Source organism: Sceloporus undulatus, chromosome 3, assembly GCF_019175285.1.
Source record: "Sceloporus undulatus isolate JIND9_A2432 ecotype Alabama chromosome 3, SceUnd_v1.1, whole genome shotgun sequence".
Lineage (NCBI taxonomy): Eukaryota > Metazoa > Chordata > Lepidosauria > Squamata > Phrynosomatidae > Sceloporus > Sceloporus undulatus.
Genome location: NC_056524.1, coordinates 167,083,097 through 167,108,008, shown reverse-complemented (window position 1 = coordinate 167,108,008; position 24,912 = coordinate 167,083,097). Strand labels below are relative to the sequence as shown.

Genomic DNA, 24,912 nt, shown 5'->3' with positions numbered 1-24,912 from the left:
TTGCAAAGATACAACAACTGGCCAAAACTGGTCAGTGTGGTGCACAACCAGGTGGTGAGTTCCAGGCCAGGTGAAGAGCCACAACTCCCATCATCCCTGACAAAAATAACAATCAAATCAAGTACATCAAAAACAGGAGTCACTTCCAATTTCTTGCAGTTTGCAGAAAATGAAGCAGTATGGGCCATTTTGGGAATGTGGGGGTGAAAGCTGTCTCCCCACTCATTCCTAGACTTCTCATCAGAACTATCAGATGTAGGCCTGGTACATGTCACCAGTTTGTGACTGCCTGGAGCCACAATTAGGGTTCAGGAGTGTGGAGTATCCACATGCTCCTGAGCTTTAGCGTGCAGTAGTGGCACCATCATGGTGGTCTCTCATCCACATGGGGGCCACCATGATGACACAAGCACCGCGATGCATTTGCGTCATCAAAGCATGACAGTGCCCCAATGGTGCACTTGTGGCATCTGCTGCGGGAACCAAAACAAAACTACTGTTAGTGGGATCTTTTTGGTGTGGAGGGACTCTGCACAATTTGGCTGCTGCAGCATCCCTTAACAACAAAAACGGGCATCTCCAGGCCACCCTTTTGGGGCCGTCTGTCAAGCCCCGTAGTAACACTTCCATGTTAACCAGGACTATTCCTACCAAACCAGAACAAATGAACAGTTTATTAATACTGTGCTTTATTACTTGTTAACCATTTTTAATCTTTCTTTTTTATGGTTCTTTTAAAAAGTCTATACAGCTTAATTGGACTTTAAGTACAGACTTTTACATTTGCATATATGCTGCATTGCTTTTATTTTGGGCCTCCTTGAGTCCCAGTTTGTATTTAAACAGCGGGATATTGAAAGAAAGGAAGGAAGGAAGACAAAGAATAAGAGCACAGAGAAAATTTAGATTTAGGCTTCTCAAGCATGTAAAACCATAAACTTTCCCCATTCCAACACTAACATCACCACTGATGTGGGGTGGGTGGGTCTGAATCACGCTTAAGATTATTCGTGACACTAATTCAAATTATGAGTCTGCTATGACTTTTCTTTGTTTTCCTTTTTTCCTCCCCTATTTTCCACCTCCTTGAGAAGAAGGGGAAAAGCAGTCTCAGCTGCACATATATAAGTACACAGGTCAAAGAATACATTGTTAGGTTTTTATAGCTGACTTCTCAGTAAGGTACCTATAATAATCAGCAGGTAATCCCACTGACCTCAAAACAAATGCCTTCTTTTTCTTAAAGGTAACATTTCAGCACATTCCTCTAACAGAAGGACAATTTTCTTCTCCTCACTCAGGCTTCCTGTTCAGTCACTGGACAACATATCAATTTTAGTTTATACACCTTTAAATCCATGCATGTTATCTATAACCCCTCCACATCTGATATCCTACACCAGACCTATGCTGGTTATTAGTTAGAGATGTTCTGGGCTGCAAACTCTAGGTGTTGCAACACCTCACTAAACTGCACTGAAGTGCAACATGCAGTAAACACAATTTTAAAACCTTCAACATGAAGCATTCCTGGAGAGGCCTTTTCATACTAGCCCCTTTTTTCTGCTAAAGGAATAGGATTTACACAATGCTACTGGGACTGTGATGCTACTATTTGCATATCACATTTGGTCCTGTGATTGAAATGACCTTTGGTACTGTAGCTGTCACTTACAGAGGCAGTTTTGGGTGGGTTTCAAATACCTCCCACACACATTTTGCTGCATCTCATCAGTAGTTGGTGTCACCTGGTGCTGTTACTCATGGTGTCACCACCCCAATTTACCTTTTCTGAGGTAGTCTTCCATTCCATAGTAGTCCCATGTCCCTGAGAAACACAAAGGAACACAAAGCAACCTTCCATTAACTTTTATCTACACAGAATAAGGAACCAAACAAAAGCCATATCATGTGCTGCTAAACTCAAGTATGAGAGAAGGAAATAGACTTTTCCATTATAGACTTCTTAAAGACATGTTCAATGGATTGTAAATGCATATTTGATCTCAGTCTAAATCTGATAAAAGATGATACAAAACCAGTCAAGTTTCATCAGTTTTCTCCATCCCAACTGTAGAAAGATAAGAGTCCACTGGTGGAAAAAAATTATTCTCTAAGAAGATTTTTTTTTAATGGCCTGGTTTATTTTCTGCAATGAAGTCTTCTTCACCTGCTGAATATGAAAGTAGGAAAGATGAAGAGGGGGAAAGTACTGAAGGAGGATTAAAACAGGAAGGCAGTTGGAAAGACAAGAAACAGAAAAGTCAGTTGGGATCAGAGCTTGGAAGCAATTGGATAGAAACAACTAGTTACTCATAATTCATTTTTCCCAATAAAGAATGTCTAGCTAGAAATCTACATTTCAGATTGCTGAAGAGCTTTTGTTAAAGCTCAGTGTGTTTTACAAGCTGAATCTTGTAAAGTAAGAAGTAAGCATCAATGAGTTCAATGAAGCTTACTCCAAAATAACTTAATGGATCATTGGTTTTAATAAATTGGATATTATGGAGCTTGGAGGAGGGAGTGAGCATGCATAACTGTTATTATATGGAGCCTCTGATCTTGAAAATTTACCAGTACATCACTACTTCTTTGTATCATTCTCCTAATCTGTCTGGGGCTTCATGACATATGAACAGCCCCTAATGTTGCAGTATTTTGAAGCATGCCTAAGAAGGAGAGAAGCTTGAAGTACTCAGAACAGTATTTTAGGTACAGTACTGGCACAATTGCTTCCAACAACATTTCAAAACAAAACTATTATCTTCTCAAAGTACAAAAGTCTGACAACATTATTAGGCTTGATTTGTTGTTGCTGTTGTATACCTTCAAATTGTTTCTGATTTATGGCAACCCTAAGGGAAATCCATCACAGAGTTTTCTTGGCATGTTTCTTCAGAGAGGGCTTGCCATTGCCATCCTCTGAGGATGAGAGAGTGTGACTTGCCCAAGGTTACCCAGTCGGTTTCCATGGCTGAGGAGGCTTCAACCTCTGGTCTCCAGAGTCACAGTCCAATGCTCAAACCACTATACCACACTGGCTGTGCTAATATTTAAATCAGAGAGCTAGTTTGCCATAGGGATGTAGCTATGGGAGGGATGATGCAAAATGATGTTGTCTGCCCCAAATAAGAATTCTGCCCCCCCCCATTAAATTTTCCTTCATACTTGAAATCGCTTGCATTGCAGTAATTTAAAACTTCAGTTGGACATATAGGGCCTGAACAGACAGGCCAAAATAAAGCTGCTTCGAGTCACTTTGAAGGCATGCTGTTTAAATGCTGCATATGTCCGAAGAGGCCGGAAGCTGCGCCAAAACCACACTCCAGTTCTAAAGACTAGAGCACAGCTTTGGCACAGCTTCTAGCCTCTTAAAATGTGTGTGTCATTTAAACAGCATACCTCCAAAGTGACCCGAAACAGTTTTATTTTGGCCCGTCTGCTCGGATCCATAGAAATACATTTTAGGTATCCAAAGAAAAGGAACAGGCAAAGTTACCCAGGGAATGTGAACCCAGCAAATGGAAGAGTTGTAGGTGTGAACAACTTTCCAAGGCTCACTCTCTGCAATGTTAGAAATCTGAGGACTAAATGAAAATTCACTGGGTACTAGGATTCTTAGTTAGGAAGAAGGAAGATGCAATGCCATCATTACACCCTGCCCATAGTGACACCCTTAGTTTGCCATCAAAAGAAACCAAACTGCAGACTAAGAAATTCAAGTTCAAATCTTGATTCCATCATAATATGTCTCAGGTTTCAGACCATCAGCAACACTGGAATAATCTAGTCTGTTTTAAAGATCTCCTGTAAGTATTATACTAAAACAAGATTGGAAAGATTTTTTTTTTTTGCCTACAGTTGGCCAAATCTCCCAAAAACATTGGCCAGTGTCAGTACAGTTAGGAAAATTCAGGGAATTGTGGTCCAAAAAGTATATTTTCTGAGCTGTTTGCTAAAGTGCTATATAGCTGCAAGGTATTTTGACAGGCATTTTGAAACATCCATAAATCTCAGTTCTCTGCTGTCACTACAAACGCCACCTACCTGCAAAAGTGATTTCTCAATATTGATGTTACATGCAAGTAATTCTCATTGTAGGTGGTCATTGGTGTATTCATAAATTGCTGTCACTGTGGAGAGTCAACAACAAAAAAAATTTGATTGGCAGAGTGACTCATTCTTTCATCTAAGGTAAAGGAATTGAAAGACTGATTGAGTTAGTTATGGTCAAGGCTGTGGCATAGTTGTTGTCAAGGCTGTGGCATTTGCAAACTACATTTCCAGGGAATGCTGGAATCTTTTCCATGACTGTGTAGATCCCTTGCATTGAGAGGGATTCTGAGGCATGACGATTGTACGTATGCAAAGCAATAACATGGTCTGACCCAGCCAAGATAGTAAAGAGTAAGAGATTATGGGAAATTCATCTAATGATGTAAATAGTTACTTGTTTTGTTCTCACATGTAAAAACAATAACAGGTTTGCTCCCCATTGAGCAATATTTTGTGTATTTCTGAGTCTTTGGGGTTGTTTGGTTATTTATTTGCCCTTTGGGACTTTCTTTTTACAAAAAAAATCCTTTGTGTAAAAATGGTTTTTGCATTGAGAAGAAAGCTGTATTCTGCATAGGAAAGAATGTTTTTGATGTCACATACTCTCACTCTCTCTGTGTGTGTACTGCACAAATAATTTTTCCACAAATTGTCTCTGGACATGAACTGAGACCAGGCTGGGAACATGTGCTACCACACAGCTCCATGCCCAGATTGTTGCCATTCCATCCTTCTCTTGTCTCTGTCTAAAAACTCCTCTTTTCCATCACAGAAGCCATTTCAACCAGAAATGGGATGGTAATGATCTGGGCATGGAGCTGTGTGATAGCTCATCTTCCCAGCCCGGTCTCAGCCCATGCCCAGATTGGGAAAAGGGGCAGTCTCACAGTTATTGATCATTTAATCAGTGATGTCTCAAACTGTCAAGATACCTTTTGTGTCAAGAAAATTTGAGAGTATTTTCTACTTACTTAAGTCTAACATTATCTGAAGGGTCACCACTTCTCAAGCCCTGCTCTACAGACACTCACACTCAGAGCACCTGGAATGACAATAGGAACCGCCAACATAGTCATGCGACCTGCATGGATGCTCATGAACTTGCTTGACAAAAAAAAAAAAAAATCAATGAAAAAGGTCAATTAAAAATATATTGTGAAGTCGAAGCCTTTCATGACTGGCATCTATAGTTTTTTGTGGGTTTTTCGGGCTATGTGGCCATGTTCTAGAAGAGTTCCTTCCTGACGTTTCGCCAGCACCTGTAAACAAGATTTGGCTACCAGTCCTGAAAGATAGCAAGATGAACTCAACAAATGCAAATGAAAGATCTCCCAGGGTCAGGGGTTTCCCAGCAGACAATAAGCACTTATATCAAGCAGACACTAATCTCTTTTGCATACCCTCCTACCTTGAGGCCTGCCATTAGCAACAAAACAATCCACATGCAAATCACTCCTGTCTTTCCAGTTCACACAGTATATATACCAAACTCCTTTCCAGGCAAGCATTCTCTGAAGATGCCAACCACAGTTACTGGTGAAATGTTAGGAATAAACTCTTCTAGAACATGGCCACATAGCCCGAAAAACCCACAAAAAACTAAAAATATATTGTCTTAATGTAGGAAGTTTAAAAAAACATTCCCAAAACATGTACTGGACTATCCTGTGTATTGCCATTTTGCACCACATTACCAAAAGATGTAGAAAATGGTTCCACATTATCTACAATTATAATTAGATTGCATTGTGTTAGCTGGGAGGAAACACAGCACCTGTACATAATTCCATCGCAACAAGGGTAGCTACTGAATGTAGCAGAATCCCTTTAGGCACCAAATAACATTTTATATCTTCTCCTTGAGAAATCTTGTGCATTTTACAAAAATGCTGTGAATTCCAGGGCGCATGATAAGGAATCCTGTAATGACATCTTTTTCACAGCACGTCACAAATAGATTAGTGCAGAGACCTGCTTATAATCTCATCTTCGGGGCTAGGATAATTATTTTTAATGACAATGATGAAGTATTAAAATACTTTCTACTTGTATCATCAGATGCTTTAAGCAGTTGAGACTAGCCAGGCAGTGAAGGAAAGCTAACAGAACAGTTTTGAGCAGCTTGCTTAAATCACGAAAATGTATCAGAAGACAAAACCCTGCATTGCCCAAGTTTAAGAGGGGGGGATATCAATGTCCTGATTCCTGCAATAGTGTCATACACAAAAACAAACCCTTCAAATGATGTGTTGGGTATTACACTTTTTTCCTCCAGGCCCTCAGTCCCAAAAGGAACCTGTATTGTGAAAAACAAAGTAAAAGAAAAATACAACCACAAGGAAAAAGTGAGATATTGCATACCTGGGATTGCTTATAGGACCTTTTTGGATACTGAGCATGATTATTATCTTTGTATTGTGACAAGGTTGTGTAAAAAGAGAAGCTGAAGGAAAAAATTAAAGCCATGTCAAGTCATTTACATACATTCATAAAGCATTTTGCTTATTAACTCAGATCTACATGTCTGGTTTAAATGCAGTCCAGCAAAGAGATCTGAGTAGGGGAGGAACAAGTTCCATAGCAAAGTTCCCTGAGGTGTATTTAAGATGAAATACATACAAAAGCACCTACCCTGACAGCATTTCTTATGGTTCATTTATATATTTTGTAATTTCCAAAAGGATAAATGTTTCTCAAGCACGATAAGTGTGCAAGCAATCCTTCCTTTTCCTCCTCTGCCCCAATTGTTTTTTGTTTGTTTGTTTGTTTTTTAAGTTGTTTTGCAGGTACACTTGTGGCAGCACTGCAGACAACAGTTGTTGTCCAGGACTGTATATGATCATGTGTCTTTCAAGTTGCCTGTTGATTTACGGTGTCCCTTTGCATTCCATAGCATTTCCTTAGCCAAGGAATCTTCACAGATGGTTTTGTCCATTCCTTCCTCTGAAATATAGTCTATAGCGCCTGATATTCATAGTCAGTCTCCCATCCAGATGCTAAGCAGGGTTTAGATTCTAAGATCAGATAGGATCTGGTGCCCTTGGGGTATTTAGACCAGATTTAGGGTTACTTGCCTCTAAAATGTCATGCTTTGATGAAAGGGTCTTGTGCCACACTACCAGTCAGACAGGATCCTTCATTTGTATACTTTATCCTCCCCTTGTTTAGCTGTGTACCACTGCTGCCCTTTTATATCATCTCTTGACCCATTTACTGACAAAGTGCTCAAAGTTTAGTAACTATTTCTTTCTCAACTATCACATTCCAGGTTTTTAAACTGCATTCAGACTTGGAGCCAATCAACACTTACCCCATCCGTCCACATACAGTGGTACCTCGGGATATGAAATACCCAGGTTACGAAATTTCCGGGATACGAAAAAATCCCATAGGAAATAATTGTTCCGGGTTACGAATGTTTTTCGGGTTACGAAAAAAATTTTGGTGCTTTTTTCGGCTTTTTCGCACGGAATCGCGGCTTTTCCCCATTAGCGCCTATGGCATTTCGGCTTACGAAGGCTTTTCGGGTTACGAAAGCGGCCGCGGAACGAATTAATTTCGTAACCCGAGGGAGCAGTGTATTTCCTTCTCTGGACAGGTAAATTACCACAAACTGAATAGTAAATTTATACATACAAGGCAGGATATTCTATTTTAAAAAGAAATATCACCTGCTAGACTTACAATTAATGGGCTAGTCTACACATAAGTGTATTATGCAAATTGATGTGGATTTTTGAAAATTCACATGAATGCTTGTTGATATTTTCCTATACAAAATGGCCTCTATTCCCACTCCCTCTGCCAAAAATGCACAGCCACACAAATCCATGTGAAGTGAATGAACATGAAGCTCATGTTTGATAATGTGCATTCTTGTGGATGCATGCAGATACTTCATTAAAAATTGGAGATCCTTTTTAAGTAGAGTTCATTGAGTTCCCCTCCCTTATAAAAAGCCTAAATCCCTCCTAATTTCATGTGGCTGGATCACCTTCTATACAATTGAAATGATGAGTATTTTAATGATGTAGACAAGCCCTTATGTATGTAACTGAATGCAGATGTGCAGGATGCCATTTCAGTATTTGGAGAAAATAGCCACAGACCTACTTGCATGCTCCAGGAATCACAGGTCTGCAATCTTGTCCAGGAAAATTGAGAAAAAATCTAGACATTTTAACTCAGAACGGCATAGCTTCTCTGATATTTCTGTTTGGAGCTGAGGTGCTGTTTCTTTCAAATACTTTGGAGAAGTATTTAAGTCCATAGACTTAAAAGCTTAACACTACATGGTCTCAGCCTAGAGGACAATATATTGACACTGCCATCTGTCTGCGAACATTGGCAAAAGAAGGCACTTAAACTCCTTAGAGGCAGCTCACTCTTGTTTTCAGCAGTGGAAAGAGGCATAAGCTGAAATGTTTTTCCTAATCTTTTTATGTTCTGTTTTCTAGCCATTCTAATAATACACATACACATCTACACCAACAATATATAACAATACCATAGTATAATTTCTATAATAGTGATATAATAATATCTATACTACTGTAGAATGTCACAGATCTTAGAATCATAGAATCTTTGATTAGAGTTGGAAGAGACCACAAGGGCCATTTAGTCTAATCCCCTGCCATGCAAGAGAAAGCAATTTTGTCCTTTCTTAGAAAGAGATAACATTGATAAAATAGATTTGGAAAGGCTTGTGTGTCTTCAAATTATTTCCAACGTATGGCTAACATAAGGCAAGCCTATGACAGGGGTTTCTTGCCAGAATTTTGTTTGGAGGGACAAGAGCCTTCCTCTGAGGTTGAGATAGTGTGACTTGTCACCCCAGTGGGTTTCTATGGCTGAGTGGGGATTCAAACTCTAGTCTCCAAAGCTGTAGTCCAATGTTCAAACCACTACACCACAGTGGCTCTCACTTTACCAATTACCAGCATCCTAATACCTAACTCTTTGGGGCCAAAACCTAAGGTTGGGATGGGGCAAGAGTTGTTGTGATGTTTCGGGTGGAGGCTCCTGTAATGTTATAGGTGCAATCTTGTGTTATCACAAAGGCAGGTCAGGCAAGGGTTGGGAGGTAGGCCAGAACTGCTGTTCTGTAAACAAGCATGAGGCCAGAATCTGGGTAACAGTGAAACTTTGTTAATCCAATAACATGACAGTCTGGAGCCCAGGAATAAACAAACAAACAAACAAAATTCTTCAGACTCAGGCAGCAAATATGTCTAAAATCAGCAGTTGCTGCCATTCCTGCTAGGTTTCACACACCATGTGGACTTTCTTATAGCACACATAAAATGTGGTGATGATCACTGAGGAGTTTTTTATTATAGGACCTGTGCTGCTGTTGATAAGACTTGCACAGCAAGACAGTTCAGAAGTCATGATACTCCTGCTTCAAGCTGCATGTTTGGCCAAGCATATGTATCCACTTTCTCTTCTTCTTACTTCTTATCACTACCAACTTTTTGATTTCAGTCCAGGTCAGGCATCTTCCAAATGGATGTTGTAAATGCAGATTGTTTCATGGGAACAACAGACGGCACCAAATGGTTAGAATGATTGACTATTAAAGTCACAACATGAAAATGGTAGCTTGAGTATCGGACCTATTTGCCAAAGGACAAAACACAGAACACCATGGATTTCTATCATAGATTGTGTGATCTCTTAAACTGTTATGGAAAGGTATGTTTCTGCTGAAAGGAAAAGTATTTCCATTATCTATATTTCAACTCAGAAATAAAAACCAGTGATACTCCCAAGGAAGTGGCAGTTTTAGACCAAGGAAATAATTTTTATATTATCCCAGTGTTTATTGCTCTGAACTGTTTTTCTTCAGAGATCTGTTAACAATGAGGGAAAATCTCCCTTTTGCACCACAGAATTGGATGGAAAGTACACACAGAATAAATAAGAATATCTAAAGTTGAGAGGGACATAATAATGCTTTCTTGCTTTCTGTACAAAGATTTGCAAAAGAATCAGTGGTTGCAGAAGGCTTATAGAATGAGCCTCAGAGTAAAGTGCATGGGCTAGGATGGCCCCCACTCTTTTTTACTGCGGCACGCACTCACTTATCACCCCCTCCTTTCTGTAGAGAACTCTGAATACAATGGCCTGTGTTTAGCAAGTGGCCTTGAGGAGTTTAGCTAGCTCAGCTAAGTATCTCTTTTGCAGTAGCTAGCTACCTCTGTACATTCCAGGCTCCAAGCAGATGTAATGCCAAGAAGAAAATACAGGACCATTGAGTGAACAGTGAATGCAACCAATCGCTTGTTGTTTAGAAAACAGCCCTCCGCGAAGGGCATAAAAGGGGGGTGACAAGAAGCCATCAGAGCTGCAGCCTTGGTGACGCCTACTTTGGTGTGCTGCTGCCCTGCGCAGAAAATAAAGCGTTTTTATTCTAGCCAGTTCGGTCTCCTTGACTCTGCTTGTCCTCTGGCAGGCCACGGGCCTTCGGGTTCGTGGGTTTGGGGTCACCCGCTACAAAGTGAGACAGGCTGAACTAGGAAATATTACTGATATGGACAGTAAAGGCTGAATATGTCTCTTAGGTTTTGCTGCAACATACCATAAATTATTCAGTCATGCAAATATTTCTGATAAAGCCAGAAGAACATTAAACCCCAAAGACCTTTTAGCTTAGCTTCCTTAGAAGATCATCAACAACAAAAATGATCTAGGCTTGCTTTCTCTGACGTCCCAGATGCATTGAGCTTGACTTTGGTCATATTTGCATACATGGTCAAACAGCCACTTAAGTATGAAGGTTTTTTTTGTAATCTCTATGGTACAGAGAAAAACAGTTAAACTGGTTTTCATTGCCATTCAATGGTTACGATGTACATGTAGATATAGATAAATATAAATATACATAGATACACACATCTGATCAATAAAGTTGACTAACAAACGGTGAGCACAAAGTTATTTAGCACCATTTCTACAATTCATAATAAAATCGAAGTGTTCGAGACACATGAGAGCATTTCCAGTAGTTAGGCACTATATATATTTGCATATTCATAAGGCATTATGAGTATTCCCACATGCTTCATTTTTTGATTGCCTTGTGTCAATGCCAAATTGTTCATCTTTAAAAAAAAAATAACAATAACAAAGACCATGTCTTTACATTGCCAGTGCTCTTTTCCAGCTGTTTTAAGCTATAAACATTCAGAACTCTATAAAAGGTTTTATTTATTCCAGGTAGAAAACTGAGGTCATGAGAGCATCTCTTCAACAACCCCCCCCCCCCCCCCAAAAAAAAAACCCCAGACACAAACAAAAGTTAGCTTCTGCTTGTTAACAGAATTGTGGCAACAATTACAAATGTTGCAGATAGAACCCTCTTGGAGGCAGAGATATCCAGTAACAGGGATGATTTCATACTGCTTTCAGTTCCCTGTTGACCAATAAAGTTGGGTGCAGTGCTTAAATGCCAGTACTGCAGCTATAACATTTTGAGAAGTTATCTAGAAGTTATCCCAGGAGTTTATCAGACAAGAGAAATTGGAAGTATAATCCAATGGCAATCCAAATGCAATCATGGGGTTTAACGTTATTGCGTGATAGACTATCACATGCAATTTCGGGCAATGGGAAGTCAGTCTGAACGCAATCATGGGATTTCATGTTATTGCGTGATAGACTACCGCACACAATTTTGGGCAATGGCAAGCTATTTTCAGGCAATGGGAAGTCAGTTCGAACACAGTTCGAATTCACATAAATTCACTGAACTACCAAATTCACGTGAATGCATTTTGGCCCCACTTTCTTTTCATTTAAAATTAAGAGAAATTCCTCCCGTGTGATAAACTCCCCAGAGAGCTTCAGCTTTCCATCCTTTTGTAAGATGGTAAAATGAGTACCCAGCTTGTTGGGGACAATTGTCTACAGACTGTAAACTACTTAGAGAGTGCTGAGTTCACTATTAAACTCATAGAAATAAATGTTATTGTTATTGCTAAATTGATGTTTTGACAAATATTTCAGTTTCTACAAGGGCTAGAAATGTACATTTTTTAATTTTTTTTAAAAAATCTGAAAACATGCAGACAACACTGTCAAGTGAGGAATAGCTTCAGAATAGCTTGCAAATTGTGGTACAACTTTGAATCAATATGATCTCGATTTTCTGAAAACACCTAGTAATTAGTGTACAAAAATAATGTATAGCAAAGTATAACAAAGAATTCTATACAGAGCAGAGCTTGGGAAATGTTACATTTTTGGATGAGAATTCCCAGAATTTTCCAACCAGCAGCCACACTGTTTGGGAATTTTTGGAACTTTTTCAAGCTGTGAAGGCTTTTATAAATTCTGAGAAAGCTACAGTATGAGTAATATATATTACTACAGTGGTGCCTCGGGTTACGAAATTAATTCGTTCCGTGGCACCGTTCGTAACCCGAAAAGCCTTCGTAAGCCGAATTGCCATAGGCGCTAATGGGGAAAAGCCGCGATTCCGTGCGAAAAAGCCGAAAAAAGCACCAAAAGTTTTTTCGTAACCCGAAAAAACATTCGTAACCCGGAACAATGTTTTCCTATGGGATTTTTTCGTATCCCGAAAATTTCGTAACCTGGGTATTTCGTATCCCGAGGTACCACTGTATTGGTACTTGTGCAGAGGTGGGAGGTTTGCATGATATTCCTTCTCACTCCTCTTTAAAAGAGTTCTGCACCCTCTCACTTTTACATTCACAACAATCTTGTGAGGTAGGTTATGTTGAGGGTTTTCATGATTCAGGGCTAAGTGGTTTTTGATACTTCCCCTTCAACTTTACCCCCTACCCCAATGACCCCCATTGAATGCAAAGAGGAGACTTGATTGTCAGCCTGCAGGCAGTGCTGACCTCTACACCCATTTTTTTGCAGAGTTTCTGTTTCCTTTGCTCATTGATAAAACTGACTTTTGTGTACAAAGTGCCAAACTGGACTCCCTGCAAACCCAGAGTGCTGCCTGCACCATCTATGGGCAGAAAGAGTTGAAAGAATTCATACCCAGCCTCTGGTCATCTTTGCGTGAAGAGGTGTTCCAAATAGCAAGTGAGAAGGTTGAAGTAGAAGGTCTGTCAGCACTGCATGTTCTGTCAGCTTATCTATCTTGTTTGGTACTCAGCTCTGATGATGATGATCTTCTTGATTCCTTTCTTAGAGGTGCTCAGCAAGATTGCAGACATCATCTATGTGAGCCTGACATGCAACTAGTCTGACCAAGTGCCAAGCTTTTGCAGGCAGCTGCAGGGGGCTTTTTCTGGGCTTATAACCAGATTACAAGTAGTGTTCCTCTTTTGCTGGTGGAAGAGTACATCAAATGTGCAGAGTAGTTAGCACAGGGCAGTCTTGGAGGTGTTGCTTGGTTTCTTGGAACTGCAACAAAAGTGGGTCCCTGAGGAGGAAAACAAGAGTCCATTGCTTTCAGTGTTGCCAACAAGCCTGGAAGATAATTCCCGGAAATGTTTGTCCAAAACCCGCTGAATCCCCCCAGATCACACAGAATATTCAGTCACAATTCCCAGAAAATTCCCATAATGCTAAAATGGCAGATGTTTTGCAAATAAACGTAAACATAATTGAATAAAAATAATTGTAACTTATTTCAACTCTCAAAATCACCACTGAACCAAACAAAGAATGTTTCAGTCCTTTTAAGATATTTATTTTGACATGAAGGGGGTTCAGGAAGCTTTGTGCAAATAGAAATGTGTTCGGCTGCAACCGCACTGCAGAAATAAATCCAGTTTGAAACCCTTTTCATTGCCATGGCTCAGTGCTAGGGAATCCTGGGAATTCTAGTTTTCGGAGACATTTAACCTTCTCTCTCAGCAAACTCTGGTGTGACAACAAACTACAGTTCCCAGGATTTCATAACACTGGGCCATGGCAGTAAAAACGGTATGAAACTGGATTGTCTCTGGAGTCTGGAGTGAAGATGCAGCCTGAGTTGGGTCCAAGACACACTGCAGAAATAAACCAGTTTGAGACTGCTTTAACTGCCCTGGCTCAGTGCTAGGGAACCCTGGGAATTGTAGTTTTGTGAGACATTGAGCCTTCTTTATCAAAAAGAGCTCTGGTGCCACAACAAACTACAATTCCCAGGATTCCCTAGCACTGAGCCAGGAGAGTTAAAGTGGTCACAAACTGGATTATTTCTGCAGTATGGATGGCAATGGAAAAGGGAACGAAAAAGAGATCCACAAAACAAAATTCTTGGAAGACAGGGCAGGGATGCCAATTTACCAGGTGCTCTGCCCATGCTCAGAGGCATATTTAATCCCTAACACACACACACACACACACACACTCAGGGACATCATCACATTCACATGACACAACTAGTGGGGGGCAGCCCATGGAAGGGAGGGAAGATGGAGATAAACATCTATTTTTCTACCCAGGTGCTCTTCCCATGCTCAGAAGCACCTTTCCACCTCTTTTTCTCCTCACATCTCCTCTATTCTTCTACTTTTCCCCTCCACTAGATTCTCCTCCCGTCAACCCAAATGGTCCTCACAGTACAACAACGACCCTGAGAGGTAGGCTTGGGGCACTCTGCCCAAGCTCAGGAATTCAGAAATTCAAATGTCCCTCTAAGGCACACACAGCAGTCCACAACATCAAGCCATGATACCATGATCAAGTATTGCCTTTGTGTGCCTTAAACCTTATGTCTTACTTGGAAATCCAAGGCAATTGGGATTAAGCCAGCCAAGATCCCTCACTCCCTGCCTCTCTCCAGCACTTTTGCCCCTGGAGCCTGAGAATGTCAGGGGGGGGGGCAATCACTGTCCTCTCTCTGATTGGCTGAACTATTCCTCCAAACAGTTGGGGTTGGTTGGGCTTGCTCCGTCCTGGCTCTCAGAGGGAGTCATTAGAGAGAGAGAGAGAGAGTTTTTCCTCCAGCCCTCTTGGCTGAAAACTGTTACACTCCAAAGGGTTTTGGTTGCTCTGCAGGCAGCCTTCTCAGGCTGGAGCTGAAAGGGCCAAAGTCGCGGAAAAGGCACTGAATTAGAGCAAGGCACGAAAATCACACGAAAAGCTCTGAAAAGTCCCCGTTTTCGCGTGAAAGTCGCGAAATTGGCAACACTGATTGCTTTTCTCCAAAGAAGCTCTGTGTTCCTTGGTGTTCACTGCAGTTACTGAACCCAATGTGCAACTCCAGTTGGTTGGGAGCCAGGCTTTATCTTTATAGGGTCACTGCAAGGGTTCCATATAGGATCACTGCAAAGGTTCCATGTTGAGATGCTAGTGGACCACGTTGCACAGTTCATCCTGCATGAAACTGATTCCCAGACCAGTTGCTGGTACCCTGGCCCCTGTCTGTCCAGAGGCCTACAGCAGGTGTTTTATTCAAAGGCTTTCAAAGAACTTCAGTCAGGTTTAGATGTTCTGGAGGACAACAATCCATCCCAGCAGGAACATTAATTACTTGAATACCCTTGTAGCAGTGTCCACCCATCTTAGTATGGTGAGATAGACTGTTCCAGTCCTCCTGCAGCAACGCCAGCTGGTTCAGAAAGGCACATTGCCAGCAGGTAACCAGTTTGTGGCATTTGTGTGCCAGAGCCTTCCGCAGGTGGCACTGAAATGTCAGCAAGATCCTCAGAGTTATTGGTACTTTCACCAGGCTATGCTGCCCTGCTTATTTGGCTTAGCACTGCAGGCTGCTTTGCAAGAGAATTCTCACTCAGTGCTAAATAAGGTACTGTACTACTGAAGGAGAAAGCCTTGTCAGCCATGGCACCAGTCATCAGGACTGTCTGTGTACACTTAAGCCCAGAGCTGGCTGCCCAGAGTGTCTCCAAAGTGGTACTCCTCTTTGTAGATGGAGAACTGTCCTTCCTGGCCAGAAACAGCTTTCCAAACACTTTCCAGCCTTTTGAGGATGGGCAGTGTCTAGTAACAGCCCAGATAAGGTTTGTTGCTCTCCTCATGGCCTTTGTTTGTTGCAAAAGAATGTTCCAATTCCCCAGCAAGACTAGTTGCTATGTGCACTGCTAGCCCTGAGCTGCTCCTATGACTGCTACAGCTCTGCAAAATGTTTTGCAAAGCTTATTAACAAATACCCAGCAGGGCCTCAGCTAGACTATCTCTTGGGAATGTTCATGAACAAGCTGAAGAAAGGCTGCTTGAATGAGAATCCTCATCAAAGCCAGGCCCTCACTGTTGTTATGGGTACCTATGTATCATTAGGCCCAGAGGCAGCTGAAAGCCCTCCCTCCATACCAACTGTCACCATCTTGGCCTTGGAGGGAGAGAAGAAGCGGGAGTATTTCCTAGATTTGATCCCTTTCTCCACAGCCATTCTTTTCTCTTTTTGTGTCATGTGTTTTTAGATTGTAAACCTGAGGGCAGAGAACCGTCAAATTAGCAATCTGTAAACTGCTCTGCGAGTCTTTGTGGCTGAAGGTCAGGATATAAATACCCCAGATAAATTGATAAAAGTTATCATGACTTAGTGGGGAATTGAACCTGGTTTCTGAGCCTGTTAGGATAAATTAAACACATCACTGTAGAAACCTGGATGTGAATATATGTACAAGAATATACTTTGGCACTAATGGACAGAGCACAGCCTCAGAAGGACCCAAGCTGGCTCCTCATAGCATGGGTCTCATGCTATGCTACTAAAAAAATGAAAGGTCATAATTTTCCTGCACAATGAATACAGAAAACTTGAATGACACATTACAAATGCATTGTGGTATCACAGTACATCATGTCTTGGGAAATGCATAAATCCTGGGCTGAATAGTGATTTGGTAATATAGACCCTCTTTTGAGTGGAAACAAACTTGACAGAATGTGATGTATCAGTCACTTTTCTGAACTATAATATCTCTTGTTGACATTCTCTTGTGATGCTGAAAACCAAGGAGTGTCACTTTGGGGCAAATAACATCCTTTTGATATGTGTCAGGTTCTGTGTCAGATTTAGTATAGTCCATTTCTGTGACTTCTTTCTTTTCTGTTTAGCAAACCTTACATGGAATGTGCACTATTTGTGTGATGCAATTCATCCCACTTTGTCAGTTTTAGGCTCATAATTTTTGCTTTCAATTGTTTTAATATAGTAGCAGCAGCTGCAACTCTGCATGATTCTCAATATATTTATTCCTATGGAGACATAGGTTGGTACAAAAACATTTCTTACCTTGTTTATTCAGAGGCTGACACTTAGCGATTCCATCTGGAATAGCTTGGTGTCCATTCAAGAGCAAAAGATAATTTTCATAACTCACCCTCTAGAGTTGAACAATTCAGATGGAAAGGAGGAGGCAGGTTGACAGGAATGACAGTGGTCTCTCTGAGTGAGAGGAGCCAGGGACTGAGGTATAGAGGAGCCCTGCTCCCCAGCAGGAGGTTGCAAATGCTGAAGAACCATTATCATAATTCATTGAGTAAAGAAGAGACAAGGAGAAATTGTGCCAATCCCATCACTTGCTAATTAGGAGATGCTGACCTAATTAGGCACTTGGTGTTTTGACACAACTGCCTATAAATCTGCCAGCCACTACCTGGCAACTTTGTTGCTTTTAATCCTCCTCCTTGGTGACTAGCAGTACTCTTCTGTGTTCATGTTTTTAATTGACCTTGGAACAGCTGCAATTTACTACTTAGTTGTACTTCTCACTGGCTTTGTTTATCTGGACTACTGACTTGTTGAACAACTCCTGGACCAGCTGATGACCACCCTCTTGTTTCTCCCATCATTCTGCTAGATACCTGTGACTGACCTGGAATGAGTTAACTACTCATACCCTCTTATAGTCTAACTATCTACTTCCGAGGGCACTTGCTTACTGGAGCATAGGACACTTATACACTCCTGTACTATTCTTCCTCTATCTATTAAGAGTAGGGTATCTCTTTGGCCCTGTTGCATTAACATTCCGTAAAGATGCAACCACTCTTTCTGGTTTAGCTGTTTAGTATTCATTAAGGTGTACCTCGGCTCAGGAATGTCTGTTTTTTGGCAATTCATATGACACAGTGACTAAGTGAATAGGTAACTATACTATAAATCAGCGGTCAGCAACCCCCGGCCCGCGGGCCAGATGTGGCCCACGGAGACCTTTCTGCTTGCCCCTGCCTGCCCCGGCCGCCGCCACCACCGATTGCGGCTATTCCCAGCTCCCGGGCCCACCGTTTTCTTCTTCAAAATGTCAGCGAAGTCTCGCGCGACCTTCCCTGAGGTTGCGCAAGACTTCACCACCATTTTGGAAAACAAAATGGCGGCGGCCTAGAGGAGAAGTCTCGCACGACCTCAAGAAAGGTCGTGTGAGACTTCGCCGAGGCCCGCTGTGGCCGCCGGAGCCCTCGAACAGGGCTCCAACGGCGGCGGCAACCATCTGGGAGGCCCGTTGCCATTGCTGGGGCGCTCCAAGAGGCCCGTTGCCATTGCTGGGGCCCTCCAAGAGGGCTCAGGAGGTGGCAGTGACCCTCTGGGAGGCCCGTTGCTGTCGCCGGACCCCTCTTGGAGGGCCCCAGCGATGGCAAAAGGACCGGCAAAGAGGGGGAGGCTTTCAGTGCTGGTGGCCCCCGCTGGCTTTTTTGCCGGGCTCTGACGGGGCCTGGGGCCCCGTCAGGGGCCGGCAAAGAGGGGGAGGCCGGCCCCCGGGGGGGGTGGTGGAAGTTCTGCCCCTGGCAATGCGGCTCCACCCCCGGAGGGTGGAAGCTCACCCCCCCTGGCTTTGGCCCCCAGTTGTCTGAGGGACAGCCCAACCCGGCCCCCGGCTCAAAAGGTTGGCCTACCCTGCTATAAATCATGAAGCCCACCATTTTATAAATCTTGCCTGGTGCCATGAAACCAATGGGTTGGGTTTAGGCCAAGCAGGAATAAATGCCTTTTAAAGTGTAATTAGTCAAAAATTCCTACATGTAATTAGCTACCATTATAGTTATGATTGTAATAGTAATTCTCATATGTATTTAAGAGTTTAAAAACAAAGGGCATTCTTTTCTTTCTTATTATAATTACTTCCAATTTAGTTTGTTTTTATTTTTTTAAAAAAAACAGAACAGTACAAGCTGGAAAGTTGTGTTGCAAAGCACATCTAACCCCACACATCCTGTAATGGTTAAGATAACTAAAAATAGTTGCAGTTGTACTACAAAAGGAGTTAAGTCCCTGAAGTTATAATTGTAATGGAAATGAATTATGTATTAGTAATGTCAAAATTAATGAAATACAATTAACTAGTTAACAGTAAAGTGTGCTTGTATCATGTTGTGGTTTGAACACTGGACTGTGACTCTGGAGACTGAGGTCCGAATCTTCTCTTGGACATGGAAATCCCTTGTGTGACCTTGGGCAAGTCATACTCCCTCAGCCTCAGAGGAAGACAAAAAGCAACACCAGCACCACCCACTTTGCTTTTACATACATATGTTTTTAAATAAATACTATATGGCATAATTTCTTTATAGTTTACAAAAAACAGAAAATGAACACATGAGGAATGAATACAGGTGCACATACAGCCTTGAACTGTTCCATTTCTGAAAAAAATGTAGTCTGCCAATAATTAATGCTCACCTATTTGCGCAAAATTCAACCAACTCCAATATTTAGTACAGTTCCTTTCAAAATATGTTTGCTATTTAATCAAGAATTAGTCACCATTTTTTCCATTGTTCTTTCCCTTTTCATCACAATGACTTCTTTTCATTTCTTATTTAATTTGTTTTCATGTGCCAGCTGTTTTTTGTTAATCTTGCTCTTTCCATATCAATTAAAGTCTACATATGTTCCCATACAATTTACCCAATGTTGCACAAGATAAATGCATTTACATTTTTCATTTTACTCTTTCGTCATCTCATTTCCAGCTAACTTCTCCCCCCCCCCATTTTTCTTCTGAATATGGACAACTATCCTAACAGAAGTATTAATGACTCACATTCCTATCGTACCATTTTACTATCATGTCATTGTAAGTCTATCCATACTAACCACTTGTAAAACATTTTATATCTACTACTAAACTCGGTGTTCATTATGATTGATGAATCTATCTCTCTTAATATTACATTATTAATCATTTCTATTACAGAGCAAGCCAAGTATATTTAAAAATATATTAGCCTTTGTTTTAAGTTCTACTTCAAAGCTTATCAGTTAATGTTTAATGGCAAAATCATGCATTCTATTAACCCAAGGTCAAAACTGCAAGAACAGCCTACATAGGGCTAAAATGTTTAGTTGTCTTTTATTTCCATTTAGAGAAGCTATCTATCTATCTATCTATCTTACGTCTGTCTGTCTGATGGGATAAATTAACTTCCATAACTGTGTAATTCCCCCTCCAAAGGAGAGAGTACTCTTCTTTGTTGTCCTTTACAATTTTTGTTACCCCAGATATTCTATAGACAGATTCCTGTTAGTGCATTATACTAGATGTTGCTCTTTTTATAACGGCTGGGCAGAAGTATTCTAATAGAGGCACCCACACAGAGAATCCCCCCTTTTTCAGGCCCTGTGGGGTTTGGTATTCCCTTCCTTCCTGAATAGTGTCCACACCCAATTTACTAATAAGCCTCTGATACTGCCCAACACAGCCATTCCATGTTTCTTGGTGAGCAGGCAAGCTTGGAGAAGCATTTGGCTCCATCTCCCATAACCAGGGTTGAAGTGATGACATCAGTGCTGAGATTCACTGGGGTCTTCTGGGGTCTCAGAACTACTGTAAATCAGTAGTTCTGGGGTATATAGGAATCATACATCAGGTCCTTTGTGTGTCACTCACTAGCTATTGAGAAGACTTACCTGCTTACCTTCAGAAAGTGCCAGAGCTGGGAAATCTCCTGGATTCTACATCCTGAAATCCTACTGCCAGCAAGTCCTGTCTCTGGAGGTAGGATTCTGAGAATGATTGTTCCAAAAAATATTCTTTCCAAGCTCAGAAATGGCTAATGTGTCATATAACTATGGGCCACACCTTGGCCCTGAAAAATGTATATGGACAATTGAATAGTTTCAAAAATCTTGCACAAATGTTTTTATACTTAATTTTCAGATCAGCAAATCTGTATTTTGGAGAAAATTTGTTTTAGTTCCAGATAATTCATTTTAGGAACCTCATACCTCCTAACATTTCACAGATGAAAACCAGGGCACAGTTAATCAGTAACTTCAGAGTGTGGTAAGGATGGTGAAAGTTATTAATGGGAAAGGACACACAAGACTGAAGAAGTTGCAGCAGTTTGTTTTTGTTGAGCCCACTGGGAAGGTTAACACTCTACCCTTCCTCTCATCCTTGCCATACTCTCCCCAGCCCTGTACTAGTCTGAGTAAGGGGGAGAGGGAAACAGGAGGAGGACAAGACATTCAAGAGAGGAATATGTTGAATTAGCTACATCAGGATTTCCCCAGAGAACAGGATCAGGAGTCATTCCCCAATTCCATGCCTATTTCCTACATAAGTGAATGATCATCATTCCTTTTTCTTTATACCCTATTCTTCTCCTAAAAAGGCTCCCAGTTTGACAATATCCTCATTTCAAATTTACAATCTAAAAACACATGAAACACAGGAAAGGGGGTAATGGCAGTAAGGGAGGAGATTAAGTCCAGCAGATGCTGCCAGCTCTTTTCTTCTCCAAAGGAAACAGCATTGGCAGTTGGGATGGAGGGAGGGCCCTTCATCAGCCACTGGCATCAAGGCACAATATGAAAATATATTCCTTCTGGAACAGAGTACAGCATTTCACTTACAAACTATTGTGGGAAAAGCGATATCTATGCTCAAGAATTGATGCAGGATGGTTCCCCACAGGGAAATGAAATCTGTATTGGATATGTGCACACACCCAATAGCTCTGTATCCTTGCAACATAAGTCCAACCCAATGGTTGGATTGTCCTGGCCAACTCTGTCTACTTTGCTAGATAACTATCATTTCCTGCCAGAGGAAGCACCAAAGGAAAAGACAAATAATAATAATAATAATAAATCTCTCCACCTTCCTACTCCATCTTGGCCCATTATAGGAGAATGGCCCAGCGTAGCTCATTTACACCACTGCAAGAATAGAAAGGAATTGCTAGTGTTGTTGGAATACCTGCTGAGAGGTAACATCCCAAGAGGATGCCAAATAAGAAACATGTTCTTCCCAGATGGTAGAATTCAATGATATAGCCATATTAGTGTGAAAAATGCCCCATCTCAGATTCGCCCCTTTTCACTCGCTGCCCCTCACTCCTGGAACCTTCTTCCCCTGTGAGCAAGGGCTATCACTTCTTTAACCAGCTTCAAAACAGAGTTGAAGACCATCCTGTTCAGAGAAGCGTTCCCAGGCATTGCATAATTGTTGCTTGCTATTTGATGTTCTTTTGATGCCTGTTTTATCGAACCATTTCCTGTATTGCTATGTACTTTATATGTATTAGCCTACTAGCCCCACCACCTTTCCTTTCTCCTTTTATGTCATGTCTTTTTAGATTATAAGCCTGAGGGCAGGGAACCGTCTAATTAAAAAGATTGTTATGTACAGCGCTGTGTAAATTTACAGCGCTTTATAAATAAAGGTTAATAATAATAATAATAATAATAATAATAATAATAATAATAATAAAATCAGTCTGCAGAGTGATGTTGTACTATCTTTAAGACTGAAACAAAGAAGTTGGTAGCATGAGCTTTTGTAGACTTGAGCCTGCTTCTTCAGATGGTGTGCTACAAGATCCCTTTGCAGACTGATTCTTCCTAGACTTTGCAATGGATGATAGCAGGAATGAGCGGCAGCATCTAACAACCTGGTTTTTCTTCCCCCACTTATGGTACACATTGGCACACTTACAGAAATAAACAAAATCAAGAAAAAGACTAATGTTTGAAAGAGTAGGGAAGGCAAATAGGGTTAGAAGCAATTTATGAAGCCACAAGAGAAATTTATTGGGAAATAATATTTTGAAAACAAACATCTGCACCAGAGGAATTGCTAGGGTTTTCTTTTCCTTTTTTTTTCTTTTTCTCTTTTTAGTTAAAGCTGAATTAGAACTTAGATGTTCATTTTTACCAATTTTGTATTTTATAGTTTGTTCTCAGTCTTTTACACCACTGGTTTCCTAGGTGATAGCTACACTCTGTAAAAGCACTACGCCATTGTAATTATAACTTAAATTACCTGCAGATAAAACTCCATGGGTTCAGTTAAATGATGTTATCTACACACTGTGACAAGAGTATGTTATGTATTTATCACCTAACCTCAGACAGCTCTGGCTATGCACCTTGAACTTAAATATAGTATCTTTTTTTTCCAGTTTTGAAGGAGGCAGAGTGTAAATCATACGTCCTTGAAACAAACAGATTTTGAGATGTGCACCATCTCTCTTGGCTGATTACATTTCATAAATTGTTTGCAGCTGTTTAACTAACTTTTCCACCTCAGTTATTACTTTAGTAAAAGTTTTAGGGGACAGACCCCCTGGATATTTCCACAGTGGATAAATATGGTGCATAAGAAGTAACAGTCTCCCCTTCAAAAAAAATAATAATCTAGAAGGAATGCCATATCAGAATCATGACAAGAGAAAAACAATAAGCAGTGAAAATGTCACAGTGTGTTTTGAAACATAAATGTTATTCCTCAGAGGAAATTATTCAATATACCAGTTAGGAGATCCAGACTTCCAATTCAGTCATCTCTTACTTGAAATGAACGAACATTAGATTAAGATTGGTATGAATTTTGTTTTGGTATCATGTAACAATAATCAAAGTGAAATAGACTTGGGGTGTGGACAGACTTGAAATTCTGCTCCCAAAATGCTTTAGTTGTGACTTGTGAAATCATCTACTTTTAAAAAAAAATCCTGTCTGGTTCCCTTTGGCTAAATGCACCATCCCACCAGTAGCTGCTGTGCAGGTTTATTTTCTTCTCCCCTGGCAGACCTCTGTAGGATTGTCTATATGGCTTATTTACTACAAATTCCCCACTGGCTCAGAGCATCCTGTTTACTTAAGGCAGGACAGGGCGAACACAGACTGTATTCATGATGTCTGCACCCAATTCGGCCTTTTTTCTCCTTAACCAAAATTTAAAAGCTTTACCTTTGGCTCTGGGTTTTTGGCTCTCTCCGCAGTGATAGTGGGTGACTGCCTTCCCATGCAGATAATCCCTGCAAGCTGCCTGCTGCTACTACTATAGGCTCAAGATGCTCTGAGGTCAGAATGAAGTGCCCAGCATTGATGATATGGCTGGGTTCCTCATTGTGATCTCAGCAGCAGTGTCAGGCAATGAGTGTGGATCATGTTGGAAGGCAGCCACCCATTTCACTGCAGAGAGAGCATAGGTAATGGAGGAATTCAGGGGAAATTCAGCACCAGACTATTCTGGAGGCAGCCCAGAATATTCTGGCCAGTGAAGTCAGACCTTAAGCAACTGGCAATGATTTCAGCCCTATAAACAGGTTTCTGGTGTGCATGGTGTGCGTGTGTGTTTGTGACAATGTGGAAGGGGAGGTCACATAAACAGTTCTTCTGGAACATGCTGTTCAGCCCATGCATCCAATGAAGTAGACTTAAGTTTATGAAAGTTTGTGCTATCAACTTCTTTCTCTTAGTAAAGAGTGAGGCAGGAAAGAGCAGCCAGAAACTGCTCCCAGCCCAATCGCACCTCCTGCTGCAGCTCCAAATAGGAGTAGAAAAGATCTGCTTCTCTTGGGATTAGATTTGGGTTGCCTTGGGCGGCCTCAGCGTAACCCTGGGGCAGCTTGTGGGTGCTCGGGGAGCATGTGTCATGGAAATACCACACACCTGTCTGCACATCTGTTTGGGGCCTATGTTTCCAAGGTGTTACAAGATCCCTTTGCATACTGATCCAGACTAACTCA

The 24,912-nt window shown here is 41.2% G+C and overlaps 1 pseudogene; it reads left to right on the top strand.

Moving 5' to 3' along the window:
• The first annotated feature begins 12,843 nt into the window (after positions 1 to 12,843).
• On the top strand, positions 12,844 to 23,072 carry LOC121925886 (annotated as a pseudogene).
• Positions 23,073 to 24,912: the final 1,840 nt, after the last annotated feature.